This window comes from Nycticebus coucang, chromosome 7 (genome assembly GCF_027406575.1).
Source record: "Nycticebus coucang isolate mNycCou1 chromosome 7, mNycCou1.pri, whole genome shotgun sequence".
NCBI classification, from domain to species: Eukaryota; Metazoa; Chordata; class Mammalia; order Primates; family Lorisidae; genus Nycticebus; species Nycticebus coucang.
In genome coordinates, this window is record NC_069786.1 from 17500977 (window position 1) to 17528640 (window position 27664).

Below are 27664 nucleotides of genomic sequence, written 5' to 3' on the forward strand. Positions count from 1 at the left end.
GAGATATAGATTGGGTTAGACCCATGTTAGGAATACCTACTTATTCTTTGACACACTTATTCTCTTTATTAGAAGACCCTACCTTACGTAGGCCAAGGCAACTTACAGAAAAACCTAAAAAGGAATCACAATGGTTAGAAAAACATATTCAGAAAGTTCAACTTGATAGGATTACTGATTTTTCATGTTTCATCCCGTATGTGTTACCTTCTGAACATTCACCTACTGGATTATTAGCTCAAAAACAAGCCTGATTATACAATGGTGCTTTCTTCCACATAAGACAACAAAAAAGATGGAGACTTATGTTCAAAAAATATCATATATAATTTTGACAGGTCGTTTCAGATTGCAACAACTAAGAGGACGAGATCCTGACAAAATTCTTGTGCCTTTAACAAATCAACAAATAAATAATCTTTATGTTCTATCTATGAATAAGCAAATAGCACTTTCTGATTTTCTAGGTGAGATTGACAGTCATTATCCACCTGATAAACGTTTACAATTTCTAAAATATACTTCTTGGATTTAACCCCATGTTGTAAAGTTACAACCCATTCCAGATGCTCCTACTTTCTAAACTGATGCCAATAAAATGGGTGTTGCAGGATACTTAGGACCCCATAATTTTAAAACTCAACAATCTCCTTATTAGTCTATTCAAAAGGCTGAATTATTTACTATTGTATTACTTTTAACTGACTTTTCTGAAATAGCTTTAATTCTGATAACAAATTCCCAATATTGTACACATCATGTACAAAACAGAAACAGTAACATTTGCTTGGAGTGAATCTGAATTATCTTATTTTTCACTTTAGAAAAATTAACCCTATCTTTGTGAACAACCTTTATATATTACTCATATAAGAGCTCTACCCGGACCCCTTTTAATGGTAATGCTACTATTGATCATTTAATTGGATCAGTGCAAAGCTGCTAATCTAGAACATTCCTTATATCATAATAATGCTCAATCTTTAGAAGTTTGACATAGTATTACGTGGCATGCTGCAAGAACTATTGTTCACTCTTGCCCCACTTGTCAGCCCTTAATAATGCCACCACTCCCCTCTAGAGTAAATCCCAGGGGCCTACAAACTAATCAACTTTGGCAGAAAGAGGTCACTCAAGTTCCAGAATTTGGTGATTTAAAATATGTCCATCATTCAATTGATACATATTCTCATTTTTCTTGGGCATCTGCTTTTACTTCGGAATGAGCTGATGCTGCAATTTCTCATCTCTTGGAAGCATTTGCAATTATGGGAAAGCCACATTCAATTAAAACTGATAATAGTTCTGCTTATATTTCAAACAAATGCCAGGCCTTTTTTCAATGACATGATATTAAACATATTATTGGACTCCCAGGTAACAGTACTGGTCAAGCTATAATTGAAAGACATAATCACACACTTAAAAATATGTTATTAAAACAAAAAGGAGAAGAGTATAACAGAACACCTAGAAATAAACTCCATTCTGCTTTATTTACTCTAAATTTTTTGAACTTGGATACTGACAACAGCATGCCAGCCCAGAAGCACTGGGTAAAAACAGTATCAGAACCTCTTAATCAACCAGTTTTTTACAAGGATGCAAAAACAAACTGCTGAACCCCAGCTGAAGTGTTACATTGGGGCAGAGGTTATGCTTACATTTCCACAGGCTCTTCAGAATTTTGGGTTCCCGATAAAGCATTAAAACTGAGGAATGGTGCAGAAAAGACTACACCCACAGGAAGTGGATCCAAAAGTACTGAACAAGCCCTTTGCACGAATGTCTCTCTGAGCCTGGAACAAGAAAATCAAGATGATGCTGCCTTGCACCCTGAATACTCCAGAGATGACATCGGGGAAGGTAAAGAAATTCTGCAACCAGGCAGAGGATCTAGTGGTCCAGACTGAACAACCTTTGACTACACCAGTTTTATTCCTGGCTATAATGTCACCTCTTACCACTCAGGTAAGTGCTCAATCTTATGAACACAGGACTTACATTCCTAATCCCCCATTACTGAGAGGAGTTAGTTGAACCAAATATTCTAATTTATGTGAATGAATCTTCCTGGCTCTCTGGACCCTATGACACTCACAGTCCTTTAAAACGAGAGGAAGAAGGAAAAATAATTACTGATTACAATACTGGTGTCAGTGGACCTCCTATTTGCTTTGTTAGCCAGTCCTATTATCTGACTTTTAAATGTCAGGCATGGATCAGCATTGATCATAATTATAGTGGAATATCTCCTCAGATAAGCATGAATTTATTATCCACTCAATCTACAGCTGACACGCCTTTCCAGGGCATCGCCGTTCCTCCTGAGTTACCACTTTGTCAGGTGCATGGTTTTACTCGCATCAGGGAATGGGTGCATTGGACAAAGTGTAAAAGCAAAAGTACGTTTTCAGTAGCTAATGCTTCCTATGGAAGGGTCATGTACTGCAGCCCCAGAGGCTTTGTGCACACTCAGAAATCTTTGACACCTTTAAGATGGCATAAAAATGCTACAACCATATCATCCACTTCTTCTGGCCATATAAAAATGGGGTGATTGAGGCTTCTCTCCTCCTTCCCCCGGTCCAGTGAAATATCCTAAACAAAATCACTTGTGGAAAATAGGAGCTGCACTCTGTCCTCTCCAAGTATGGACTGGAGGACTATATTATGACCAATAAAAACAGAAGTATACTTTAACTTTTACTAGAAATACAACCCACAATGTCCAAGCTTGCTTGAGGCTGCCTTTTGTATGGCTTAAAGGACCTATCTATTGGAATGAGTCTAGTGAAGAAATCAAATGTTTGCAAGTATGTACTATGTTTACTTGTATTAACAGTTCTATTAAGTTTGATGTTTCCAAAGAGCAGTTGTATCTATCTTTTAAGAGCAAGAACAGGTGTTTGGCTGCCAGTGAATCTTTTCCGTCCGTCCGTCCGTCGCTGCAAGCCTGAGTGAGCTACAGCCCCCTTCTCTTCCAAAACACTCTGACTGCTAGTCTCATCTCAGCAACTCCGGCCCAACACTTCCAAAAACAAAATAGAAGCTGTCAAAATCTTTCAAAAGGCCCAGACTGGGCACAGCATCCTTTCTGCTTCATTCTGTCATTGAAAGTAAGTAATAAGAAATCATGAGTCAGTAACTGAGATTCAATGGAAAGAGAAATAAACCTTTTTCTTATCAGAGGAACAAAATGTATACACAATGAAAGAAGGACTTGATGACTGCCATTTCTGGAGACTGCCAAAAATTAGTGGAAAGTCACTTTGGCTGCCTTGTAGAGAACAGGCTATGAAGTACGAGTGTGGAAACAATAAGACTAATAAGAGGCTACTGTGGGAAGCCAAGACCGAGGAGACGTGGTTTATTCTGGCTGCTGGCTATGGTAATCTCTGCAAAAACCTCTTACCTATTCCTCACTCATATGCAGCCACTTATGCCTACTTTTAAAACCTAAATCTGAAGGCAGTTCCTGGGGCTCAAGGAGTATGGTGCTGGACCCATAAACCGGGGGTGGCAGGTTCAAGCCCGGCCCTGGCCAAAACTGCAAAACAAACAAACAAACAAAATAAATAAATCTGCCACTTTTTAGCTGTTAAAGACTGTGCAAGTAGGCTTTTTGAGGATTAACTCCCTCAACTGTAAAAACATAATCCTACTACTTAATCTATAGTGTTGCTAAGAGAATTAAATATCATACTTAAAAATACCCAGTAAAGCTCAACAAATATTAGTTTCATCCCTGTCTCTTTTCTTCCATTTTTTCATCTAAGCAACTAAAACGAGGAAGGTGGAATCTTTAGCTTAGTCACAAAGTCTGAAACGCTAGTTCAACTAAGCATTCAGTGGACTTTGTCTGCAGGAAGTCAGGCAGGCCATTAATGCATAATGCCTCATGGCAACACAAGTTCATACAGAAAGAGGTAAAAGGAAATGAGTTACACAAGTAAAAAGGGTCCAAAAACTGAAATTAAGTTTAAATCACTACACTTAATAGTTAGCCAGGCAACAGAATGTCACCATATTAAAAAAATACTTAGCTTAAAAAAGCATGGCCATACAACAGAATGTTGCTATATTAAAAAAAGATGACAGGAGGAGCTTTATATACTGAAGTCAAATGATCTTCAAAGTATATTTTAAATTAAAAAATTATGGTATAAAGTATTAATATGGAAAGCTACCTTCTACATAAAAAGGGAAAACAGTACTCTATACTTAATATTTAACATTTGTTCTATTTGTATAAGTACTATACACAAAAAATAAAAGTGGTTACCTGCAGAAAGCAGAGAAGGGAAGGATAGAGTGGTATTAAGAATTCTCAGTATAGGGCGGCGCCTGTGGCTCAAAGGAGTAGGGCGCCGGCCCCATATGCCGGAGGTGGCGGGTTCAAACCCAGCCCCAGCCAAAAACTGCAAAAAAAAAAAAAAAAAGAATTCTCAGTATAGGGCGGCGCCTGTGGCTCAGTGAGTAGGGCGCCGGCCCCATATGCCGAGGGTGGTGGGTTCAAACCCAGCCCCGGCCAAACTGCAACAAAAAAAAATAGTCGGGCGTTGTGGCGGGCACCTGTAGTCCCAGCTGCTACGGAGGCTGAGGCAAGAGAATCACATAAGCCCAAAGAGTAGAGGTTGCTGTGAGCCGTGTGACGCCATGGCACTCTACCCGAGGGCAGTACAGTGAGACTCTGTCTCTACAAAAAAAAAAAAAAAAAAGAATTCTCAGTATATACTTACTTATACATTTATTCATTCACGTTTTTGAGACACGGTCTCCCACTGTTCCTAAGACATGAGGACGGTGGTACCATCATAATTCATAAAACATCAAAATCCTGGGCTCAAGTGATTCTCCTGCCTCAGCCTCCCAAGCAGCTGGGACTATAGGCATGTGTCACCATTAACTTTTTTACTTTTTATGCAGACAGGGAACTCACTATGTTGCTCAGATTGGTCTTGAAGTCTTGACATCAAGGGATCCTCCCACTCCAGCCTCCCAAAGGGCTACAATTACATGCGAGAATCAACACATCCAGCTTACACTTTTTTATTATGTATTCATTTGAAACTTGACCCAAGTAGTCTCATTACAATTCAAATAAGGAAATTCAAATTTTAGTAAATTTTTAAAATAACTGAAAAGTCTTAAGAATTCTGCTGTACTTATGTAAAGTAGTATAGCTGTGGACTAGCACATGACCATCTATGACTTAGCTATATCATTTCTAGCTATATTATTAGATTTCACCTTCTCTAGAGAAAGCAATAATCTCTTTGAGGATAAAGATTATGTCTTATTTGATTTTATATTCCCACTGCTAAACACAGTGCCTTACCTAGCTAGTGTTCAAAGAATACATTAAATGGATCCAGCATGGACTAAATGCAGTCCATCAGAAATCACCTTCAATACAGATGCAAAAATATCCAACAAGATACTAACAAACAGAATCCAGCAACACATCAAACAAATGATACATCATGACCAAGTGGGTTTTATCCCAGGGTCTCAAGGCTGGTTCAATACATGTAAATCTACAAATAAAATTCAGCACATAAACAAATTAAAAAACAAATACAATATGATTCTCTCAATTGATGCAGAAAAAGCTTTTGATAATATCCAGCATCCTTTCATGATCAGAACACTTAAGAAAATTGGTATAGAAGGGACATTTCTTAAACTGATAGAGGCCATCTACAGCAAACCTACAGCCAATATCCTATTGAATGGAGTTAAATTGAAATCATTTCCACTCAGATCAGGAAACAGGCAAGGTTGCCCATTGTCTCCACTGCTCTTTTACATTGTAATGGAAGTTTTAGCCATCGCAATTAGGGAAGAAAAGGCGATCAAGGGTATCTATATAGAGTCAGAAGAGATCCAACTTTCACTCTTCGCAGATGATATGATTGTTTATCTGGAAAACACCAGGGATTCTAATAAAGCTCTTAGAAGTGATCAAGGAATACAGCAGTGTCTCAGGTTACAAAATCAACATTCATAAATCGGTAGTCTTTATATATACCAACAATAGTCAAGCTGAAAAAACAGTTAAGGACTCTAATCCATTGACAGTAGTGCCAAAGAAGATAAAATATTCAAAAAAAAGAAAAAAAAAAAAAGGGCGGCGCCTGTGGCTCAAGGAGTAGAGCGCCGGTCCCATATGCCAGAGGTGGCGGGTTCAAACCTAGCCCTGGCCAAAAACCAAAAAAAAAAAAAAAAAAGAAGAAGATAAAATATTTAGGAGTTTATCTAACAAAGGACGTGAAAGATCTCTATAAAGAGAACTATGAAACTCTAAAAGAAAAAAAATAGCTGAAAATGGTAACAAATGGAAAAATATACCATGCTCATGGCTGGGAAGAATCAACATTGTTAAAATGTCCATACTACCCAAAGCAATATACAATATTAATGTAATCCCTATTAAAGCTCCACTGTCATACTTTAAAGATCTTAAAAGAACAATACTTCATTTTATATGGAATCAGAAAAAAGCTCGAATAGCCAACATTACTCAGAAATAAAAACAAAGCAGGAGGAATCATGCTACAAGACCTCAGACTATACTATAAATCAATAGTGATCAAAACAGCATGGTACTGGCACAAAAACAGAGGTAGATGTATGGAACGCAATAGAGAACCAAGAGATTAACCCAGCTACTTACCATTATTTCATCTTTGACAAGCCAATTAAAAACATTCAGTGGGGAAAAGATTTCTTATTTAACAAATGGTGCTGGGTGAACTGGCTGGCAACCTGTAGAACACTGAAACTGGACCCACACCTTTCACCATTAACTAAGACAGACTCTCACTGGATTAAAGATTTAAACTTAAGACATGAAACTGTAAAAATACTAGAAGAAAGTGCAGGGAAAACTCTTGAAGAAATCGGTGTAGGTGAATATTTTATGAGGAGGATCCCCCCCGCCCCGGGCAATTGAAGCAGCTTCATAAATACACTACTGGGAACTGATCAAACTAAAAAGCTTCTGCACAGCCAAGAACACAGTAAGTAAAGCAAGCAGACAGCCCTCAGAATAGGAGAAGATATTTGCAGGTTATGTCTCCAACAAAGGTTTAATAACCAGAATCCACAGAGAACTCAAACATAGAAGCAAGAAAAGAACAAGTGATCCCATCACAAGCTGGGCAAGGGACTTGAAGAGAAACTTCTCTGAAGAAGACAGGCACACGGCCTACAGACACATGAAAAAATGCTCATCATCCTTAATCATCAGAGAAATGCAAATCAAAACTACTTCAAGATATCATCTAACTCCAGTAAGATTAGCCCACATCACAAAATCCCAAGACCAGAGATGTTGGCATGGATGTGAAGAAAAGGGAACACTTCTACACATTCTAATACATTCCTTTTGGAAAGATCTTTGGAGAATACTTAGAGATCTAAAAATAGATCTGCCATTCAATCCTATAATTCCGCCACTAGGTATGTACCTAGAAGACAAAAAAATCACATTATAACAAAGATATCTGTATCAGAATGTTTATTGCAGCCCAATTCATAATTGCTAAGTTATGGGAAAAGCCCAAGTGCCCATCGATCCACGAATGGATTAATAAATTGTGGTATATGTACACAATGGAATATTATGCAGCCTTAAAGAAAGATTGAGACTTTACCTCTTTCATGTTTATATGGATAGAGCTGGAACATATTCTTCTTAGTAAAGTATCTCAAGAATGGAAGAAAAAGTATCCAATGTACTCAGCCCTACTATGAAACTAATTTATGGCTTTCATATGAAAGATATAACCCAGTTATAACCTAATAGGAAAAGGGGAGAGGGAGGGGAGGGAGGGGGGAAGATGGACAGAGGGAGGGTGATTGGTGGGATTACACCTACGGTACATCTTACAAGGGTACATGTGAAACTTAGTAAATGTAGAATATTAAGAAAATGCCAGGAAGGCTATGTTAACCAGTGTGATGAAAATACGTCAAATGGCACATAAAACCAGGGTATGGGGCGGCACCTGTGGCTTATTGAGTAGGGCACTGACCCTATATACTGAGGGTAGTGGATTCAAACCCGGCCCTAGCCAAATTGCAATAAAAGCAACAAAAGCCGGGCGTTGTGGCAGGTGCCTATAGTCCCAGCACCTGGGGAGACTGAGGCAAGAGAATCGCCTAAGCCCAGGAGCTGGAGGTTGCTGCGAGCTATGATGGCACAGCAATAAAGTGAGACTGTCTCCACAAAAAAAAAAAACAAACCAGGGTATGGTGCCCCATGATCGCATTAATGTACATAGCTATGATTTAATTAACAAAAAGAAAAAGAAAAAGAAATCACCTTCAACTCAATTTTTTCTTTCTTTTTTACTGAGCAACTCAATTTTATTTTTTCAATGTGCCATCTCTATTAGAAATCTCCAGGCATTTTCAACTTAATTCAATGTGTGTGTGTGTGTGTGTGTGTGTGTATGTAATTTTATAATTGTTTCAGGTTAATTTGAGGGTACAAAGAATTAAGTTACAATGTTTGTGTGTGTGTGTATGTAATTTTATAATTGTTTCGGGTTAATTTGAGGGTACAAAGAATTAAGTTACAATGTTTGCGGGCGGCACCTGTGGCTCAAGGAGTAGGGCGCCGGCCCCATATGCCGGAGGTGGCGGGTTCAAACCCAGCCCCGGCCAAAAAAAAAAAAGAATTAAGTTACAATGTTTGCATTCATTAGGTAGAATCCTTCTTAGAATTGTGTCCTGCCCCCAAAAGGTGTGCCATACACCCTAACATTGTGCCCATTAAGTGGGAACACACCCATCCCTCTTTCTCTTTCCCTCTTCCTTGTTCCTCCTCCCCCACCTTGAATTGACTTGAGTTTTTCTCTTATGTGGGCATATATTAGATCTGTCTACTGGCTTCACATCAGTACTGAGTACACTGGATTCTTGCTTCTCCATTCTTCTGATACTTCACTAAGAAGAATGTGTTTCAACTCCATCCAGGTTAATACAAAAGATGTAGGACGTCCCCTGTTGAAAACCTTTTAAGCAGAATGTTTCAACTCCATCCAGATTAATACAAAAGATGTAGATCTTTCCCCTGTTGAAAACCTTTTTTAATGGCTGAAGAGTATTCCATGGTACACAAATACTGCATCTTGTTAATCCATTCCTGAGTTGGTGGACATTTAGATGACTTCCACATCTTGGCGACTGTAAATTAAGCTGTGGTAAACAATCTAATGCAAAAGTCCTTATGATAAATTATTTTTTTTCTTCTGGACAGATGCCTAGTAGTGGGATTACAGGATGAAATGGGAAGTCTAATGTGACTTCTTTGAGGATTCTACATATTTCTTTCCAAAGAGGCTATATTAGTTTGCAGTCCCATCAAAAGTGTAAAAATGCTCCGCTCTCTCCATATCCGAGCTGGCATCTGCAACTTTGGGCCTTTGTTATGGTGGGCTATTTTCACTGGGGGTCAGTGATATCTCAGGGTGGTTTTGATTTGCATTTCACTGATTAGGAAAGTTGAGCCTTTTTTGAAATGTTTGTAGCCATTCATCTGTCTTCCTCAGAGAAGGCTCTGTTTACATCTCTTGCCCAGTGGTAGATGGGATTATTTGCTCTTTTTTTGTTGTTGATTAATTTGAGTTCTCTGTAAATTCTAGTTATCAACTCTTTGTCACATTCATACCATTCAAATATCATTTTTCATTATGAAGAATGTCTTTTTGCTTTACTTGTTGTGTCCTTAACTGTGCAGAAGCTTTTCAGACTAACACTCATTTAATTTTTTGTTGTTGCCATAATCACTTAAGTCTTCATCATAAAATCTTTCCCCTGTAGAAAATCATCAATAGTTTTTCCCACACTTTCTTCTAAGATTTTTATCATTTCACGTCTTAGATTTTATGCATCTTAAGTCAATTTTTTTAAGTGGTGAAAGGTGTGGGTCCAGTTTTAGTCATTTACATATGCTTATCCATTACTCCCAGAACCAATTGTTGAACAGGGATTCTTTTCCCACCGTATGCTATGGTTTATCAAAGAAGAGATGGCAACTAGAGACTGGTGTCATCTCTTGGTTTTCTATTCTGTTCCATACGTCTATGTCTCTATTTTTGTGACAATACCATGCTGTTTTGATCACTGTGGACTTGTTATATAACCTGAAGTCCAGAAGAGTGATGCAACCAACTTTATTTTTATTACCAAGAATAGCCTTGGCTATAGTACAAAAACAAAGTACTATTTTTTTCCAGTTCTTCAAAGTATGATATTGTATTTTAATGGGAATTGTTTTAAATCTGCAGATTGCTTTGGGTAGAATAGACATTTTAACAATGTCAATTCTTCCCAGTCAAGACCATGGTATGTTTTTCATTTTCTTTGAAGCTATTGTAAAGGGAATTGTGTCTTTGATTTGCTTCTCAACTTGGCTGTTATTGATGTATACAAAGAATTCTAATTTGTGGACATTGATTTTATATCCTGAGACATTACTCTATATCTTAATCACTTCCAGAAGTTTTGTGGTTGAGTCTCTGAGGTTTTCTAAGTATAAGGTCATCCCATCAGCAAATCAAGAGAATGTGACCTCTTTTGCCCTCATTTGGATGTCCTTTATATTCTTCTCTTGCCTGATGGCATTGGCTAAAACATCCACAACTGTGTTGCAAAGTAGAGGCAACAGAAGACATCCTAGTCTGATTCCATTTCTAAGTGGAAAGCTTTCCATTTTACTCCATTCAGTGTGATATTAGCTGTGGGTCTATCATGGATGGTGTCAATCAGCTTAAGAAAACAGGCACAGGGGTGGTGTCTGTGGCTCAAAGGAGTAGGACACCAGCCCCATATGCCAGAGGTGGCAAGTTCAAACCCAGCCCCGGCCAAAAACTGCAAAAAAAAAAAAAAAAAGTATTAAATTTGTCTCAACAATACTTTGAAAAAAAAAAGAAAGAAAGAAAATAGGCACAAATGGCACATTTCTTAAGTATTCTTGTTTAAAAAGGATGTTGAATTTTATCAAATACTTTTTCTGCATCTATCGAGGGGATCATATGGTCTTTGTTTTTGCTTCTATTCATATAATGAATTACATTTATGGATTTGTGTATGTTAAACCAATCTCGCATCCCTGGGATGAAGCCTACTTCATCATGATGGGTAATTTAATGTGTAAATGCAATCTATTAGCTAAAGATTTTATTGAGTATTTTTGCATCAATATTGATTAGTGAAACTGGTCTGTAGTTCTCCTTTTCAATTGGGTCCTTGCCTGGTTTTAGTATCAAACTGATGTTTGGTTCATAGAATCTCCTGGGGAAACTTTCTTCTTTTTGAATATTTTGGAATAGGTTCAGCAGTATAGATACAAGCTCATCTTTGAAGGTTTGATAGAATTTTGGTTTGAAGTTAGCTGATCCAGGACTTATTTTTTGGTAGGAACTTTTTTATTGTTTCTTCACAAGAGATCTGTTTCTTCCTTCACGAAGTCTAGGGACACAGCATGATTCCCGGTATTGGTCCATTTCCTCCCCAGTGTCAAATTTCTAGGGATAGAGTTTCTGGTAGTAGTCAGAAATAATCTCTTCTATCTCTGTGGTATCAGTTGTTATTTCCCCCTTTTCGTTTCTGATTTTTTACTTTTTGTTTCTAGTTAATATGGCCAATGGTTTATCAATTTTACTTTTTTGATGAACCAATTTTTTGTTTCATTAATTTTCCTAATGATTCTTTTATTTTCAATTTCATTTATTTGTTTGCCTTTGTTTTGTTTTGTTTTGTTTTTGAGACAGAGTCTCAGTATGTAGCCCTCGGTAGAGTGCTGTGGCATCACAGCTCACAGCAACCTCAAACTCTTGAGCTTAAGTGATTCTCTTGCCTCAGCCTCCCAAGCAGCTGGGACTACAGGTACCCACCACGATACCTGGCTATTTTTTTTTTTTTTTGTAGTTGTCACTGTTGTTTAGCAGGCCAAGGCCAGGCTTGAACCCACCAGCTTCGGTGTATGTGGCCAGCACCCTACTCACTAAGCCACGGGCACTGAGCCTTTGATTTAATTTTGATAATTTCTTTTCTTCTGCTAGGTTTGGGATTGGATTGCTCTTCCTTTTCCATTTCTTTAAGATGATTCATTAGGTTGTTGATGTGCTCTATTTTTCAGATGTAGGCATCCAATGTGGTAAATTTCCCACTTACGATGGCTTTTCCAGTATGCCACAGGTTTTGGGAGCCTCTGTCTTCATTGTCGTTATGTTTGAGGAATTTAATAATTTCCTCCTTTATCTCCTCCTTAAATCAACTGTCTTTCAGCATAGGCTGTTTAAGCTTCCATGTCTTTCTGTGGGGATGAAAATTTTTGTTGGAGCTGAGTTCCACCTTTATTGCTTTGTGGTTTGAAAGGATATAAGGTATAATTTCAATTCTTTTAATTTTGTTGAAATTTGACTTCTGACGAAGGATATGATCTATTTTGGAGAATGTTGCATGGGCTGACAAGAAGAACATATATTCCTTAGCTTTGGAATGGTGTGAAGCACAGTTGTTCTAAGGCAGTGGTTCTCAACCTTCTTAATGCTGTGGCCCTTTAATACAGTTCCTGTGGGCCACGACACACAGGTTGAGCACAGCTGTTCTAGAGTCACATTTAAGTCCCTTGTATTTTTGTTTAGTTTCTGTTTAGAGGATCTGTCCAGCTCTGTAAAAGAGGTGTTAAAGTCCCCTGCTATTATGGCATTATACGATATCATACTGCTCAGACCAATTAAGGTCTGTTTTACAGATCTGGGAGCATTTAAGTTGGGTGCATAAATATTTAGAATTGAAATGTTCTCTTGTTGTACTGTTCCCTTGACCAGTATTAAGTGTCTCTTTGTGTTTCTTTAGTCGCTTTAAATCCAGTTGTACCTGATAATAAGATTGCAACCCCTTCTTTTGTCAGATTTCCATTTGCCTAAAATAGTGCTTTCCAACCCTTTACCTGGAGTCTTGTTTTGTCCTTCAAGGCTAGATGTGTTTCTTGGAGACAACATATGGACAGCTTATACTTTTTTTCATCCAATCAGCCAGCCTATGCTTCTTCAGTGGAGAATCCACACCATAAACATTTATCAAAAGAACTGGTAAGTGTGGCAGAGTTCTATTCATCTTTATTTTGTGAAGGTCCATTGCTTAGTTTTACCCTTTGCCTCATGTGGAAGCTAGGTTTTGTCCTTTAGTTTATGTGGGTTCACACTGCTGGTGGTCTACTGTGATGGTCAGTGTGGAGAATAGGTCTAAGTATTTCCTATTGCGCTGGTCTTATTATGGCAAATTTCCTCAATACTTGCAAATCACTGAAAGATTTTGATTCCTCCATCAATTTGAAAGGTTAACAGCATATAGAATTTTGGGCTGAAAATTGTTTTGAAGGTTAAAGGTAGATGAGCGTTCTCTTCTCGCTTAAAAAGTTTCAGTTGAGAAGTCAGCTGTTACCCTGATGGATCTGCCCCTGTAGGTCAATTGGCACTTACTCCTGGCTGCTTGAAGAATTTTCTCTTTCATCTTGATTCTGGATAGGTTCACGACAATGTGTCTTGGAGAAGCTCTGTTTGAGCTGAGATGACCCAGGGTTTGATATCCCTCTGAAAGGAGTGTTTTGGAATCTCTGATGATATTTGGGAAATTTTCATTTACAATATTCTCTAGTAGGGCTTCCATTCCTCCAGGACAGTGGTTCTCAACCTGTGGGTCGCGACCCATGTACTAGAGGGTTGCGGCATTAGGGAAGTTGAGAACCACTGCTCTAAGACATTCTTCTTCCCCTTCCGGGATAAGGGAAAGCCTCTTCTGGGATACTTGGGCAATTTTCATTTACAATATTCTCTAGTAGGACTTCCATTCCTCCAAGACAGTGGTTCTCAACCTTTGGGTTGCGACCCACAGGAACCGTATTAAAGGGTTGCGGCATTAGGGAAGTTGAGAACCACTGCTCTAAGATGTTCTTCTTCTCCTTCTGTAATTCATACGTCTGAATGCTTCATTAAGTCCCGTAACTCTATCAGTGACTGTTCCGTGTTCTCTTCTTTTCTGCTTTTTTATCTGCCTGCATTAGCCCAAGAGCTTTACCCTCTATCTCTGAGATTCTCTTTTCCATTGTCTTATCTGTTACTGATATTTTTAATTCCTCTTTTGTTGTTGCTGTTGCAGTTTGGCCACAGCCAGGTTCAAACCCGCCACCCTTGGGATATGGGGTCAGCGCCCTACTCAATGAGCCGCAGGTGCCACCCAATCTGTTACTGGTATTTTTTTCTATGCATCTTTAAGTTCCCTGATTGACTTCTTCTATTCCTTAAACTCTGCTATATCCTTCCTATATTCTTCATAGCTCTCATCCTTTATTTGGTTCTATTTTTGGATTTCCTTTGGGTTATTTCCCACTTTCTCAGTAATTTCCTTCATTGTTTTTACCCTCTATATTTTAAATTCACTTGCTGTCGTATCTATCATTTCTTTATAGGTAGAAATCCTCTGTAGTAGCTACTGCATGATCCCTTGGGGGTGGGGGGTTGCTCTGTTCTGGTTTTTCATGTTGCCAGGTTTTTGCTGTTGGTTCCTCCTCATTAGTGTTTTCTTCTGTCTGCTTCCTCCCCCTACTTTTTCCTTTCACTTCCTCCTTCTCTTTAACCTTGTCTCTGTACTTGGGTGTTAAAGAATCCTTTTGGTATAGGGCCAAAGAGTAAAGAGTGAGAAGGGAGAAAACAAAGAAAATGAGAAAAGGGGCAGAGGGGTTGGGGTGTTCCCACTTAATGGACAAAATGTAGGGGAGTATGGCACACCTTTTGGGTGCAGGACACAACTACAAAAAGGATTCTACATAACAAATTCAAATATTGTGATCTGGTTGTATATACACTCACATTAACCTGAAATAAAAAAAAAAATTAGATTTTATAAGAGAAAAAAAAAAAGAGAGAGAGAGAAAAAGAAAAGGAAAAATTGACCAGAAGAAGAGAAGGACAGACAGAGAGAGACAGAAATAATAGTGGTGTTCGTCAGGGTGCTTTGACCCACACTCACAATTCCTGGCCTCTAGGCGCTGGGATGGGTGGGTCTCTCAAAGTCGGAAACTCCTGATCAGCCTGAGGGAAAAAAGATCCCACCTCCACCAAACAGAGGGGGAAAAAAAAAAAAAAACAGCAGTTATGTCACAATAGGGACATACCAATAGCATTCTTGCAAAGACCAAAGCTAGAAGGACCCTCCAGACCAGGGGATTAAGATCTACTTGAGCCAGGCCAATTCTGTGGCACCTCTGCTCAGGCCTCAGATTGAGGCTCTGTTCCATAATACATAAATAGAATATGGCTTGTCAAAAGATAAAGCAGATCAAAAAAAAAAAGAAAATAGTAATAAAAGTATATAAAGAAAAATTTAGAATAAAATTATAGAAGATGTATAAAAACAGAGGGTTATATCTCAGTTGTTATTTGAGATTTTATGTGAGAAAGATAAGAAAAGCAGAAAAATCTTTATAAAAAGAGAAAGGGAGAGAAATGAAAAGGAAATAAATAAAAGGGGTACAAAACCATGGCAAAAATGAAGCCTTTATTATTAAAGATAGTAAAAATAAAAATAACAACAAAACAAAGTAAAACAAACAAATAAAAAAATCTTAAGGGAAAACACTGGGTAAAAAAAAAGAATAAAAGGAGATGGAAAACGATAGCAGTAATGGAGCACTTACTATTGAACAAACATACAATAAAAAATTATAAATACAAAAAAAAATCTAAGGGAAAAATGTTTTTTAAAGGAGTAAATATATATAATTTATATATATATATGTTACACTATATTGCCTGAAGAACAGGTGATGTCCTTGGGTAGGAGATGCTAATCATGATGTTTATATGGCTGTATACCATGGGGGCTGGAAGTCACTATCTAGTTGCCAAAGAGACCTGGTCCCACCTTCCTGATTTATTTGTCCTCTATCCCTACAGGATCTCATCAGCCTACTTAAGAGACACACTTTGACCTTTCCAAACAGTGTCTCTTGTCCACGCAATGGCTTTCCCAGGAAAGCAGGTTTTGCTCAAGTTTCCCTACTGGTGGCTGCCCACCTCAGCAAGCATGCTACATGAGGCCTCACAATAGGACCCTGCAGGATGTTCCTACCAGAGCACTCTCCCATAATGGCAGCATCCTACCAGAAGACAACCTACGAGAGCTCCACTCTACCCACTGTCTCAATTCAGGTCCCCGGGAGCTGTTCAACATCGCTCACTTGCCCAAACTCTCCCCAGGTAACTCCAGCAAGTGCCCAGGTCCAAAAAACAAAACAAACAAACAAAAAAAAAAAACTGCTGAACAGGACTTCTCTGGCTGAAATCTTCCTCTGAACCAGCTGGCCTCTGCCAGCATGCAAGCACTCACAACCTTCTGTGCCAGTTCTCTACTACTCCGGACAGCTTCATTGGCTTGTAGAGTCTCCTGCTACCTCCCTGTGCCCTCAAAGCTATGTTTCTGGGCAGGGGCCCCTACCCAGAGGTAGCTGGAGTCCTCCGTCCCTGATCTTACAACTCCAACTCAATTTTGTTGTTTTTTTTTTTGAGATAGAGCCTCAAGCTGTCGCCCTGGGTAGAGTGCCATCGTGTCAAAGCTCACAGCAACCTCAAACTCCTGGGCTTAAGCGATTCTCTTGCCTCAGCCTCCCAAGTAGCTGGGACTACAGGCACCCGCCACAACACCCAGCTATTTTTTGGTTGCAGTTGTCATTGTTGTTTGGCAGGCCCAGGCTGGATTCGAACCCACCAGCTCTGGCGTGTGGCTGGCGCCTTAGCCGCCTGAGCTACAAGTGTCGAGCCTCCACCTCAATTTGTAATTGTATTGCTGATGACATGTCTATATTCAAGAAGATAGTTAGAATTCACAATTTTAAAAAACTGAGTGAGAGAAGCTTTTAAAAAAAGGCAAGATGTAAACTGAAGTAATTAACAGGCTGTGTAAAGTGGCTCATGCCTGTAATCATAGCACTCTGCAAGGCTGGGGAGGATTCCTTGAGCTGAGGAGTTTGAAAGCAGCCTGAGAAAGAATGAAATCCCATCTCTACAAAAAAATAGAAAAAAATTAGCCAGACAGGGTGGTGTACACGGGTAATCCCAGCTACTCAGGAAGCTAAAGCAGAACAATCACTTAAGCCCAGGAACTGGAAGTTGCAGTGAACTATGAGGACACCACTGCACTCTAGCTGGGGCAATGGAGGAAGAGTATATCTCTAAATAAATGAATAATAAATAAATAGATAGATAAATACTAAATTAAATTAACAACGACCTTTGTATTACTCCAAAGACCAACCGAAAGATGGCAATCATTTGAAATGGGGGCAAGTAGCTATCCCAGATACTAACCAAAGTTCACACAGGGTATTTTTTTGTTAGTAAGTGTTTTGCTATATATTTTCACTTACCCATCTTTCAAATAACCACTACAGTTTCTTTCTCTTCATCCCAACAAATGTTAAGGTGTATACAACCTTAATAAAAACAAAAAAAGATTTTTCTTCATGGTGTCCGTATTCCTCCATAAGCCAAGAGACCTTCCTTCTTACCTTTATGGCCAAATTTCTTCAACAGTTGTGTAATCTATATTCATTATATAGATGAACAGATGCCTAGTTTTCTCAATTTAGTCTATCACACCCTATTACTGTAACTCTTCTGTTAAAGCATGAAACCTCAAACTAGTACTTTGGAAGAACCTCAGCAGCATATCAGCAGATTTCCTATGCTACCGCCTCCTCATTCTCCATTCATCCTTTTAAGAATATGTAAAATCTGAAAAGAGACGTTGGGAATTTATATTTTTAATCACTCTCTCAATGACTCCAATACAGGTGGCCTACCTGAATACACTTAACCATCAACTAGCTAAGGTCATTGATAACTTTCCAATAGTCAAATTCAAAGCACTTTTGGTCTTCTCTCTTTCTTTCAGTAGCATTTAACATTTCCTACTTCACTGCTTCTGCCACATAGCCATGCTCTTCCTTTTCTTGCCACCATTCATTTTTTTTCATTGGCTTCTTCATTTCTGAGAGCCTTCTTTTCAATGATGGCAGTTAGGACTTCTGGCAATGTTCTTCTTTCCTAACTTTATAAACATTTAAGCGCTGACAGCCACATCCATTGCTTCAACTACCACCTATATAAACCATACATCCTGCCACTTTGGATTTCAAGCTTTTACACAGGTAGTTAGAAGCTGCGCATTACAGCAGAAAAAAAGATGCTTCAGTATCAGACAAATCTGAACGTAAAATATTTGTTTAGCTATTTACGTAGTAAAATCCCCAAAGACACACACACCTTTCTCATTTCAGTTTTGTTCTTTTTTTTCAAACTGGAGATAACACTTTTGTAATAAATTTGTTTTGATCAAATGAGAAAATAAGATTAATTAAAGTTCCCTTCTCAGCCTGACCTGACAACATTCCCTAAGGACTCCATGCCTAGGCCTCAAAGAGGGCAAGCAAAGCAACAACTAGTCTGGGGTCAGGAGACTGCACATACAAGGAGAACTGAACAAATAAATATTATGAGGAAATAATAGGAGCCAGTTTCTTACTGCTGAAGAAAAGATTTACAAATACACAAAGGGAGAAGACTAGAAAAATCACAAAGTGTTAGATTGGAATTAGTTGTAACAGTGTGAACTTTTATAATATCTATACATATTAAGCATAGAAATAGATTCAGAAGTATGAATGCATATTTCCTACCTCTATCCTCCTGAAGTTACAACATCCCAGCAGAAATGAGCACATTGAGCACTCAGATCTAGCTTTCCAAATATCACCTCCACTAAAAGAAATCAGAATTCCTTGAGAAAATGGATGATTCCAGAGCTGGGGCAGGAAAAGTACCAGATGACCTTGGAACATCTTGTGTCAAAAATTAAAGGAAATACACCAAGAACGGGAATGTCAAGGAGACACAGGAGCCAACCTGAAGGGGTTCCCACTAGCCAAATTTGGGACAATTTGAGTATCAAAATATAAAACAATAGTAACTAATAAAAACCACTAGATAGGAACAGAAATCCATGAGTGTAGGTTGATATAAAAAATGAATGAATAAATAAACGTATGGGGGAAAAGGATGAAATCTTCAGTAGAATACCAACTAATAAATGTAAGTAGCAACCTTCAGAAGTGGTTGCTGATTAAGGCTGGAGTCATCAGTGGACGTGAAGGCTATGATTAGAAGTTTGATGAGGAATACTGGCATAGTCTTGCATACATTCTCACAGTGATGACTTTACAGCTAAGAAACATAGCAGATATGAATTTAAGGGCTTCAAGGTAAAAACATCACCAGTTGTAGGAAAATAGTCTCCTAGTGATGTACTAATAGCACAACACCATCTTTTTAGTATTCCTGTCAAAAATGCACTCAGTCCACACATGAGGAACAAATGGAAAGACTTGAGAGTCATGTTACAGGATAAAAAGACAGCACTCTTTAAAACTGTCAAGATCATAAAAAATAAGAAAATATTGAGGAGTAGGTTCAAACTGAAGGAGACAAAAGAGATGCAACAATTAAATGCAATCTGCGATCCTGAATTGCATCCTGAACCAAAAAGGAAAAAAGAAATATTGTAGTAGTTGGAAAAATGTAAACAGCATCTAGGGATCTAACTGAAGGTAGTGTTTATCAGTGTTGATTTCCTGATCTGATGGATTGTGGGAGACTGTCCATGTTTTGGTAAATACACATGAGAATATTTAGGAGTGATAGGCATTATGTCGGCAACTTGCTTTCAAATGATTCAGAAAAAGTCTAATGAGATTAGAAATGGTGCCTTCCCCTGAAAGGATGAAATGGGGATAAAAATGAAGGACCAGAAATGAGAGATTAGATTATTTCACAGAACCTTGAGAATCCAATTAGAGGTAGGAGAAAGAGGGAAAAGATCAAAAACAATACCAAGGTTACCTCTTGGGGCATCTAGAAGGAAAGGCCTCACTGAGCTCATTATAGTGAGCCAGGCACAACAAGATGTTCCTGGCTCATATTGTGTGTATACATTGTATATAGGTGGTACAATGTTAAAAACTGGATGGAGGGGATTCAGGAGTTCTTCGTACTTTTCTTGAAATTTTTCAGCAGATTTGAAATTCTTTCAAAATGTTAATTAAAAAAAAAAAAATCAATGAGAACTCAGGGCAACTTTGGTGCCTAGAAAAATACCTGACTCATTAGAAGTGCTCAAAAAAATTATTTGGCTTCCTCTTCCCAAAGAAATCTTAGCATCATTTTCAATTCTTTTCCTCCTTTGTCCCATATCCAAATAGACTCTCAGGTTAATAAAACTAGTCATTTTCCAGTTCTAATCTTACTTCCTTATCTCTATTTCCCCATTTCTGGAGATTATCATCCCTCCCTTGGACTACTGCAACAGCATCCTAACTGGTCTCTACACTTTACCTCTAACTTCATCCTTTCATCCTTATATCATTATCTAGAAGTCAGGAGTTACCTTTCAAAACCTACATTTAATTTTATCATTCCCTTTTCTGAGTATCTATAATTGCTCCCTAATGTATATGGTAATTTCCCAGGAGGTAGACTAAACAAACATATGTTTATGGTACCAATAATGAAGAAACACCAAAAAATTATTTCTCACACTCTCACACACACACACCAGTGAAGTAGTGGATGGGTGGAGGGAGGGGAAAAAGAAGGAGAAAGAGGAAGACTTACTTGACCTTCGGTATGTTTACTTTAGGATCTAGTATTTGTTTTATTTTTGATTACACAATAGGGATGCCAAGATTGAGTGCATGCCATAAACTTCCCAACATTTAGAACCCCTAAAACAGTGCTTTTTCCCAACCTGGCAACAAAGAAAATGATAATTTTTTTAAGCACACTAAGATAAGCCAAGAAAATTATACAAAACCAAAAGAAATCATGGGGGCTCCAATATGCCCAGGTCCCATAAACTGAAGGTTATCTTCTCTCAGGCATACTGGTAATCTAATCATGGCATACCAGTTGGGAAGCTCTAAAGGTCTTAATACGATCGTACTCATTGCCCAAACACAGGAACCCTAACAAGGCTTCATTTCCTGCATAGTCACTATACTCACACACAGGCACAAAGATTGACACAAAAGAACAGACACCCACACCCACTTGCCGAAACAGACATATACAAGACAACTTTCATTTCTCCAAAAACACTATGCACCCTTTCATACTTCTTTCTGTACATGCTGTTCTCTCTACCCAGATCACTTCCAACTGATCCTTAAAGACCATGCTCAAATGCCACTACTCATTTCCCCCAGATCTTATTATACTGTCACTTCAAATTGTAATTGTTTGTTGACATGTATTACCAACCTGGAATCTGAGCTCAAGGACAAGAATCATGTCTCATTTACCTTTATGTACTACCACTGCTTCCCACTTTCATGGGCATTCAAATGCTTGTTTAACATATAAAGGAACATTCACCACATCATTCCTGAATGAACCAAAATTTTCAAAATAAATTAATTTAAAAATGAGGTACAATTATACAAATTTAATTAGCATTTTTTTCCAAAACAAGAATATTCGCTGTAAGTACTTGTAAGGGAGAGATTTGGCATAGAAATAATAACACTGGACCATATCCCAGTCCTAGGTTTTAAACTGAGGAAATAAACAAAAAAAATGTTTAAAAGGTAAATGTCTATATCAGTTACAGTAAATCATCTGAATGTTTAAACAATCATTTAAATTATATTCATGACAATGGGAATGAGAAAATGGGGGAAAAATAATATCAGATACCACTTATTGATCATCTCTTCCACATAAAGCACGGAGCTAATGCTTTACATACATTATCTTAATCCTCAAAACAATTCAAGTTCAACTGGCTCAGAGATAATAAATATAACTTGCCCAAGGTTTTTGAGACCAGTTTCCAAACCAGATCTGACTCCAAAGTATGGGCTCTTTTCCCTACATTGTAAAGCCTCCGCTATACAGTGTTCCCAATACATTTATCCCAAAATTATTTTTTAAATACAATTTTCTTTTTAAAATATGGACAATTGCTTGGAAGGAAACAAAAAACATCTATTACAGTGGTGATTAAGGGGTAAATGTTGCTACATACAGTGTTTATCTTTTTTAAAGTTAGCAACCTTTTTTAAAAAGCACTACTGCTGAACAATGGTCTAACCTCATGAGGCAATAGGAAAGAAACAATCCTTGATTTCATTGTTTCTTTTTTTCTTTTACATCTTCATTATGGAAACAGAGCAGGTAATATAACAGCTTAAAAAAAAATTAAGAAGGATGTACTAAACTTTATCTAAACAAACATAGTTTTAGCCCTGGGTATTTATTGCCAGGATTCAAAGCCTGATCATTGTAACTGAATTAAACAGCATTTTAATTTTGAGGAAGGCTTAAAGAGAAGCCACATGGATTAGAGAGATGTTTAAACTGAGGAAACAAGGCAAAAGAAAAAAACAAAGATATTTTCTTTTTAAGCAAAAATGAGAAAACAGGGCTAGGGAGATGAAGTTGGTGGAAAGTCTTCAAGGCCAATCAGATAAGTTTGGAACTAATTTGATAAGCACTAGGGAACTCCAATATATTCTTAATTGGGAAAGTGGCACATAGAATACGGTCTTTAAAGATTCAAACTTTGTTGCAACCTAAAATACTGCCTTGAGTTACACAATGTTTTCCCTAAACAATGAGGAATGGAAAAGAATCCATTATCCTTTACGTGTGCTTTAAGCATACTCTTCACTGACCAAAATTCCTTATGTAAAGATTAAACATACTGGGGATGGGGTTGGAGGGGACCTTTCAGATATGTATGTCAATATTAAATGCCATTGTACATTTTAATAATAATAGAACTTCAGAGCAAGAAGGGAATTTAGAGATAATCTTTTAGTGGCAACCCCTTCATTTTCACAACAGATTTGAGGCTCACGAACAAAATGACTTGCCTAATTTCATACATAAATTAGTGGAAGATGAAATAATAGAACTTAGATTTTCTAGGCAACAAAATCTAAAGCTGTGCTGCCCTATACTGTAGCTACAAGCCACTGCTGGCTATAGATTTAAGTTGATTAAAATTAAATACAATTTTAAATTCAGTTTTTCAGACACAGTCATATTTTAAAGTATTCCATAGCTACAACAAACAGTTAACAGCTATCATATCTAACAGTGCAGAAGAAGAATACTTTCATCATATTTGTCAATTATACCTCAATAAAGCTGGAGGAAAAGAATATTTCCATCACTGCAGAAAGTTTAAGTAGATAGCACTGATCAGAAGAATAAACTTCGAAATCAGACCTAATTCAAATTCCACTTACTAGGACTATGACCCTGGACAGTTATTTAATTTCCCTTAGCTTCTTTTTTGAAGGGGTGGGGAGATTAATAATACTTACTTCACAAAGTATACTTGATGAGACGGAAAACATGAAAAGTCCCTTGTATACTGTCTGGCCCTTAACAAACAAAAAATACTAATAATCTCCCCTTCCTTTTTTTCTTCTACTATTCTATATAATTTCCTTGTTAAAAGACAAAAACAATAACCCATCCAAACGGATATCTTTTCCTCAAGAAAGTCTTGTAATATTCATTCTGTTCTAAATTCTTCTAATATCTGCACCTCAAGTTCCAGTGGTTTCTACTTAGAAATAATAAAATGAAGAATCATTGTGAAGAGAAACACCTCTAATGAAATAAAAGAGTATAATAAATTTCCCCTTGTCTTTTCCCCCATTCCATTTTATATATGATTATACTAATGAATCATACAAAGAATGGGTATGCTGTTCCTGGATAACTGTACTTTCATAACAATAAAGAACTACAGTACCTCTATATTATATATTCCTTCTCACTATCTGTATTACTAATCGAATATTAAATGAAAAAATAACGCCTTTTTCCTACAGTACTTTCCTGGAAAACAGTAAAAAGGGTTTCCAGAAAGCTTAATCTTTAAGGGTTCACACCTTATTTTAGTTAATTGGCAAGTTTAACAAAGCTGGACTATCACATATAAAAAACTCCGTTAACATACAATAATTGAAGAAAACAACAAAATTCAACTCAATTTTTAATGAATCTCTACCAACAATTAAATTTTATTTAGGAGGAACAATTCACATTTAGCTAAAATAAATGACACAGACTCTGGCATTTTTAGTGCTTTACCAATTCTGCAATACCAATAAATAACATAAAGAATTCAGGCAGAATTTTCAAACACTTGTCTTTAAAGATGCACAAGTTAAGATTTTTACATATTTTTAAAAAGTTTTCTTGTTTAAAAGTGACCATATTAACTCTGGGGGCAGGGGTGCAGAAGTATTCTCAAGAAGTGCCTCCTTGAAATTATCTGGTAGTCTCTTATTTTGTTTCTTAAAGATAATTTACTCAAAAACATAACTACTGACTCCCGTTTTAAGAATTTATTATAAAAATGCACATTGTAACACTACTTTACAATGTGAATTAATTATGTTGTTAAATAGACAAAACTGGGCCAAGCCCAGTGGCTCATGCCTGTAATCCTAGTTCTTTGGGAGGGTAAGGCAAGAGGATTGCTTGAGGAGTTCCAGATCAGCCCCAGCAACATAGTGAGACTGTCTCTACAAAAAAATTTTTAAAACTTAGCCCACATAGTAGAGCAAAGCTGTAGTCCCAAGCTATTCAACAGGCTGAGGCAGGACAGCTTGAGCCCAGGGGTTCGAGTCTGCAATGAACTGTGAGCTCACCACTGTACTCTAGCCTTGGCAACAGGGCAAGACCCTGATTCAAAAATAAAAAAATAAAAAAACTATACAAACCACACAGTTTAATAAGTCAATGGGGGTTGTGTATATTTTTTTTTAAATTGAAGTTTTTTTATTACTATCACACATAAATGTATTACCATCCCACCTTATACATTAAAAAAAAAAAAAAGTTAGGCACCTATGCCTAAACTAATGAAATCTAAATTTGTTAGCCTACGATTTTTTAAGTCCTTCAGTAATGATGAAGTGTACACTGGTCACACTAGAATAGTTCAAATGAATTTTCCTGAGGCTGCATTCTAAGTACATCCGACCCAGAAAGTATTTTTAGCGAGTGTGTTCAATCAATGCTGGTTTTATGCCTAGCCTAAATTAGAAATTGGGTGTTATAAAGTAACAATGTTACTAGGGTCATTTTTAAAGATATTCAATTAGAACATATGGAAAAAAACAAAAGTTTGACACAATTCAACACGCACACCACAGTTCAGAAGCTATTAAAATGGTAAACAGGCAATAAGAAAATCACATCCTCATCCGTAACTACTTTTGAGGAACCCGTGATTTTCTAATTTAATAAATCTTAACTTACTCAATATTAAGAAAAACTACAAAACAGTAATGCTGCCTTGTATTTTAAAAATCTCTTGTTGAACTTTTAAAAAATAGCTAAAACACAAACATCCCCATGTACAAAAAAGAACACGTTCCTCTTATAAACTACTCAAGATCGTGATATTAAGGGACCATGCATATACAATGTAAAATTAACAAAGATAATCTGTACCTAAAAAACGTGAAAAGACATAAAAATAGCTTTTGTGGTAACTGGAGCATAAATTTATTCTGACAAAAAATAGTGGTTTCCACAAAACGATCGCACTCTTTTTGAGTTAGTAAAGAGTTCTATACAATCCCACAAACTTGCTTACAGTCTTTTCTTTTCTTTAAAAGAAAGTTGAATTTCTATTTATCAAATTCAAGATTTAACTAATATCTCCAGTTCTATTTCATTAAGCACACTTTGGGCTCTGAAGAATTACTTTAAGGTCATGCCCTCATTCCCTCCCTCCTTAAAAATGAAAAATAATTTTTTTCTCTGACACCTTACACTTCAGAAAACCAAGATTTAAAAATGCCCTGGCTTTTTCTGTTCCACTGTCTTCTTTCTACTCACATCTCTTACAACTCGGAAGCTTTGGCTTTTGTTTTTATTTTCTCTGGAAATATGTTTTATGCGTGGCCAATCAGCTTTGCTGTTTCAACTGGGCTCAAGATCTCATCACATAAACTTAATATACTTAAATCTCCTATTCAAAAAAGTAGCTGGTATACTACGGATGTATGACAGGTTCTCCTAGAACAGTCGCTCTGAAAACTACAAATCATCCTTGTATATACTGATGTCACCTCATGATGCAAGCCCAGACAAAATCTCCCAGTCTAAGTTTTGCAGAAACATCCATACAAAACCTATGCAACTGTAAGCCGTTCCATTTTAAGGAAACCCTAGGGAATGCATGGATAAATCTATTTACCTTCATCTCAACTTTTGAGGGGGAGATGAAGAGGCCAACTACAGATTTCCAAATGCAGGTATATACTGGTAGACTCATATAAGAGGCTTAAACTTCCATGGTGAGGACAGCCTGTGCATGCAGCACGCAAGAAGCATCCCTCATATGAGCCAATTAAAAAAAGAAAAAATAAATTCTACCAGCAGTACCAGCAATAAAAAACTCAAGAGGATTCTAAAGCCTTACCTAGAGTTTAGGTACCATGGAACATTCCATCTCCGCATCTATTCCGTCCCTTATTCCTTCGCTCAACCAACTATAGATTCAACTATAACCCCAAGAGCCCCGACAGCAGAGGTCCAGGAAAAATGGGGGGAAAGGGCCTTTTTCTTTCCTTTTAAATCAACCTTGTACCTCCAGCTTGCCCTACCTAGCTCACCTCCCACAAACCACACACACAGGTAACAGCCTCGCGCACAACATGCAGGGCCGAGAGGCCGGCGGGGACCGAGAGCCTCTTACCTTGGTATCACAGCCGCGTCCTCTCGGCTGGAGAAAAAAAAGCCTCGAGGCCCGGGTGCGCCGGGGATAAGCGCGTCCGCCGCGTCGCTCCGGGGGGCCCCTCAGCGCCCCCCGAGCAGCAGCCGCCACAGCGGCCGCGCCACCACCCTGAGCCGCCAGCACCACCTCATGCTGCGGGGCTGCCGCGGGCCGGCGCGGCCGGGGAGGTGGCAGGGAGGCGGGCAGCCCGCGCCCTCTCCCACCTCCCTGCGGAGATGAGATAATCCACAACCCCAAAAATGCCGTGGGGGAGGGGGCTAGGGACCGGGGCGCCTGGCCCCCAACCTCCCACCCTTCGGCCAAAGCCAAGCCTCTTCCCTCCCCGGCTCTAGCCCAATTTCAGCCCCTGGGGACCCAGGAGTCCAGAGAGAACAATGTGGGGGGCCACGAGGAGCGGAAAAGCGCGCAGCGCAGCCTGAGCCGGCGGGTAATCCTGGGCAGCGTCTGTGTGAGAGGGTGCAGGAGCAGCTCAACCACCCCCCTCCTTCTCCTCCTCCTCTTCCTCCTCCTCCTGCTCTGTCTCCTCCTCCTGCCTCAAGCCCACCCCGTATCCTAGGCCGCAGCATAGCAACCGAACATGGCGGCTGCGCAGGCGCCGCCAGTCAGCGGCCAGAAGCGGCCGCAGCGCTGGAGACGATCTCGCGAGAGGCGAAGCCAACTCCCTTCCCACCAGCGCCGGGAGAAGTTACCCCAGCCCGAGCACGTAGAGACACGCAGGTGCGGGAGAGTAGGGCTCGGACACAGGAAGAGCCGGCCGGGAGGA

General features: G+C 38.4%; 1 protein-coding gene across 5 annotated transcripts in view; it reads right to left on the minus strand.

Annotated features, from left to right (window-relative positions):
- The window catches only part of PTPN4 (protein tyrosine phosphatase non-receptor type 4), a 271666-nt gene extending 244247 nt beyond the window's left edge, over nt 1-27419 (minus strand). For 4 of the 5 annotated variants that reach the window (XM_053597537.1, XM_053597536.1, XM_053597538.1 and 1 more), the window contains exon 1: nt 26863-27419. The gene's annotated coding sequence lies outside the window, so the exon portion shown is untranslated. The remainder of the gene's footprint in view (nt 1-26862) is intronic. The other variant, XM_053597539.1, reaches the window with a different exon arrangement.
- Between the last annotated feature and the right edge of the window lie 245 nt (nt 27420-27664).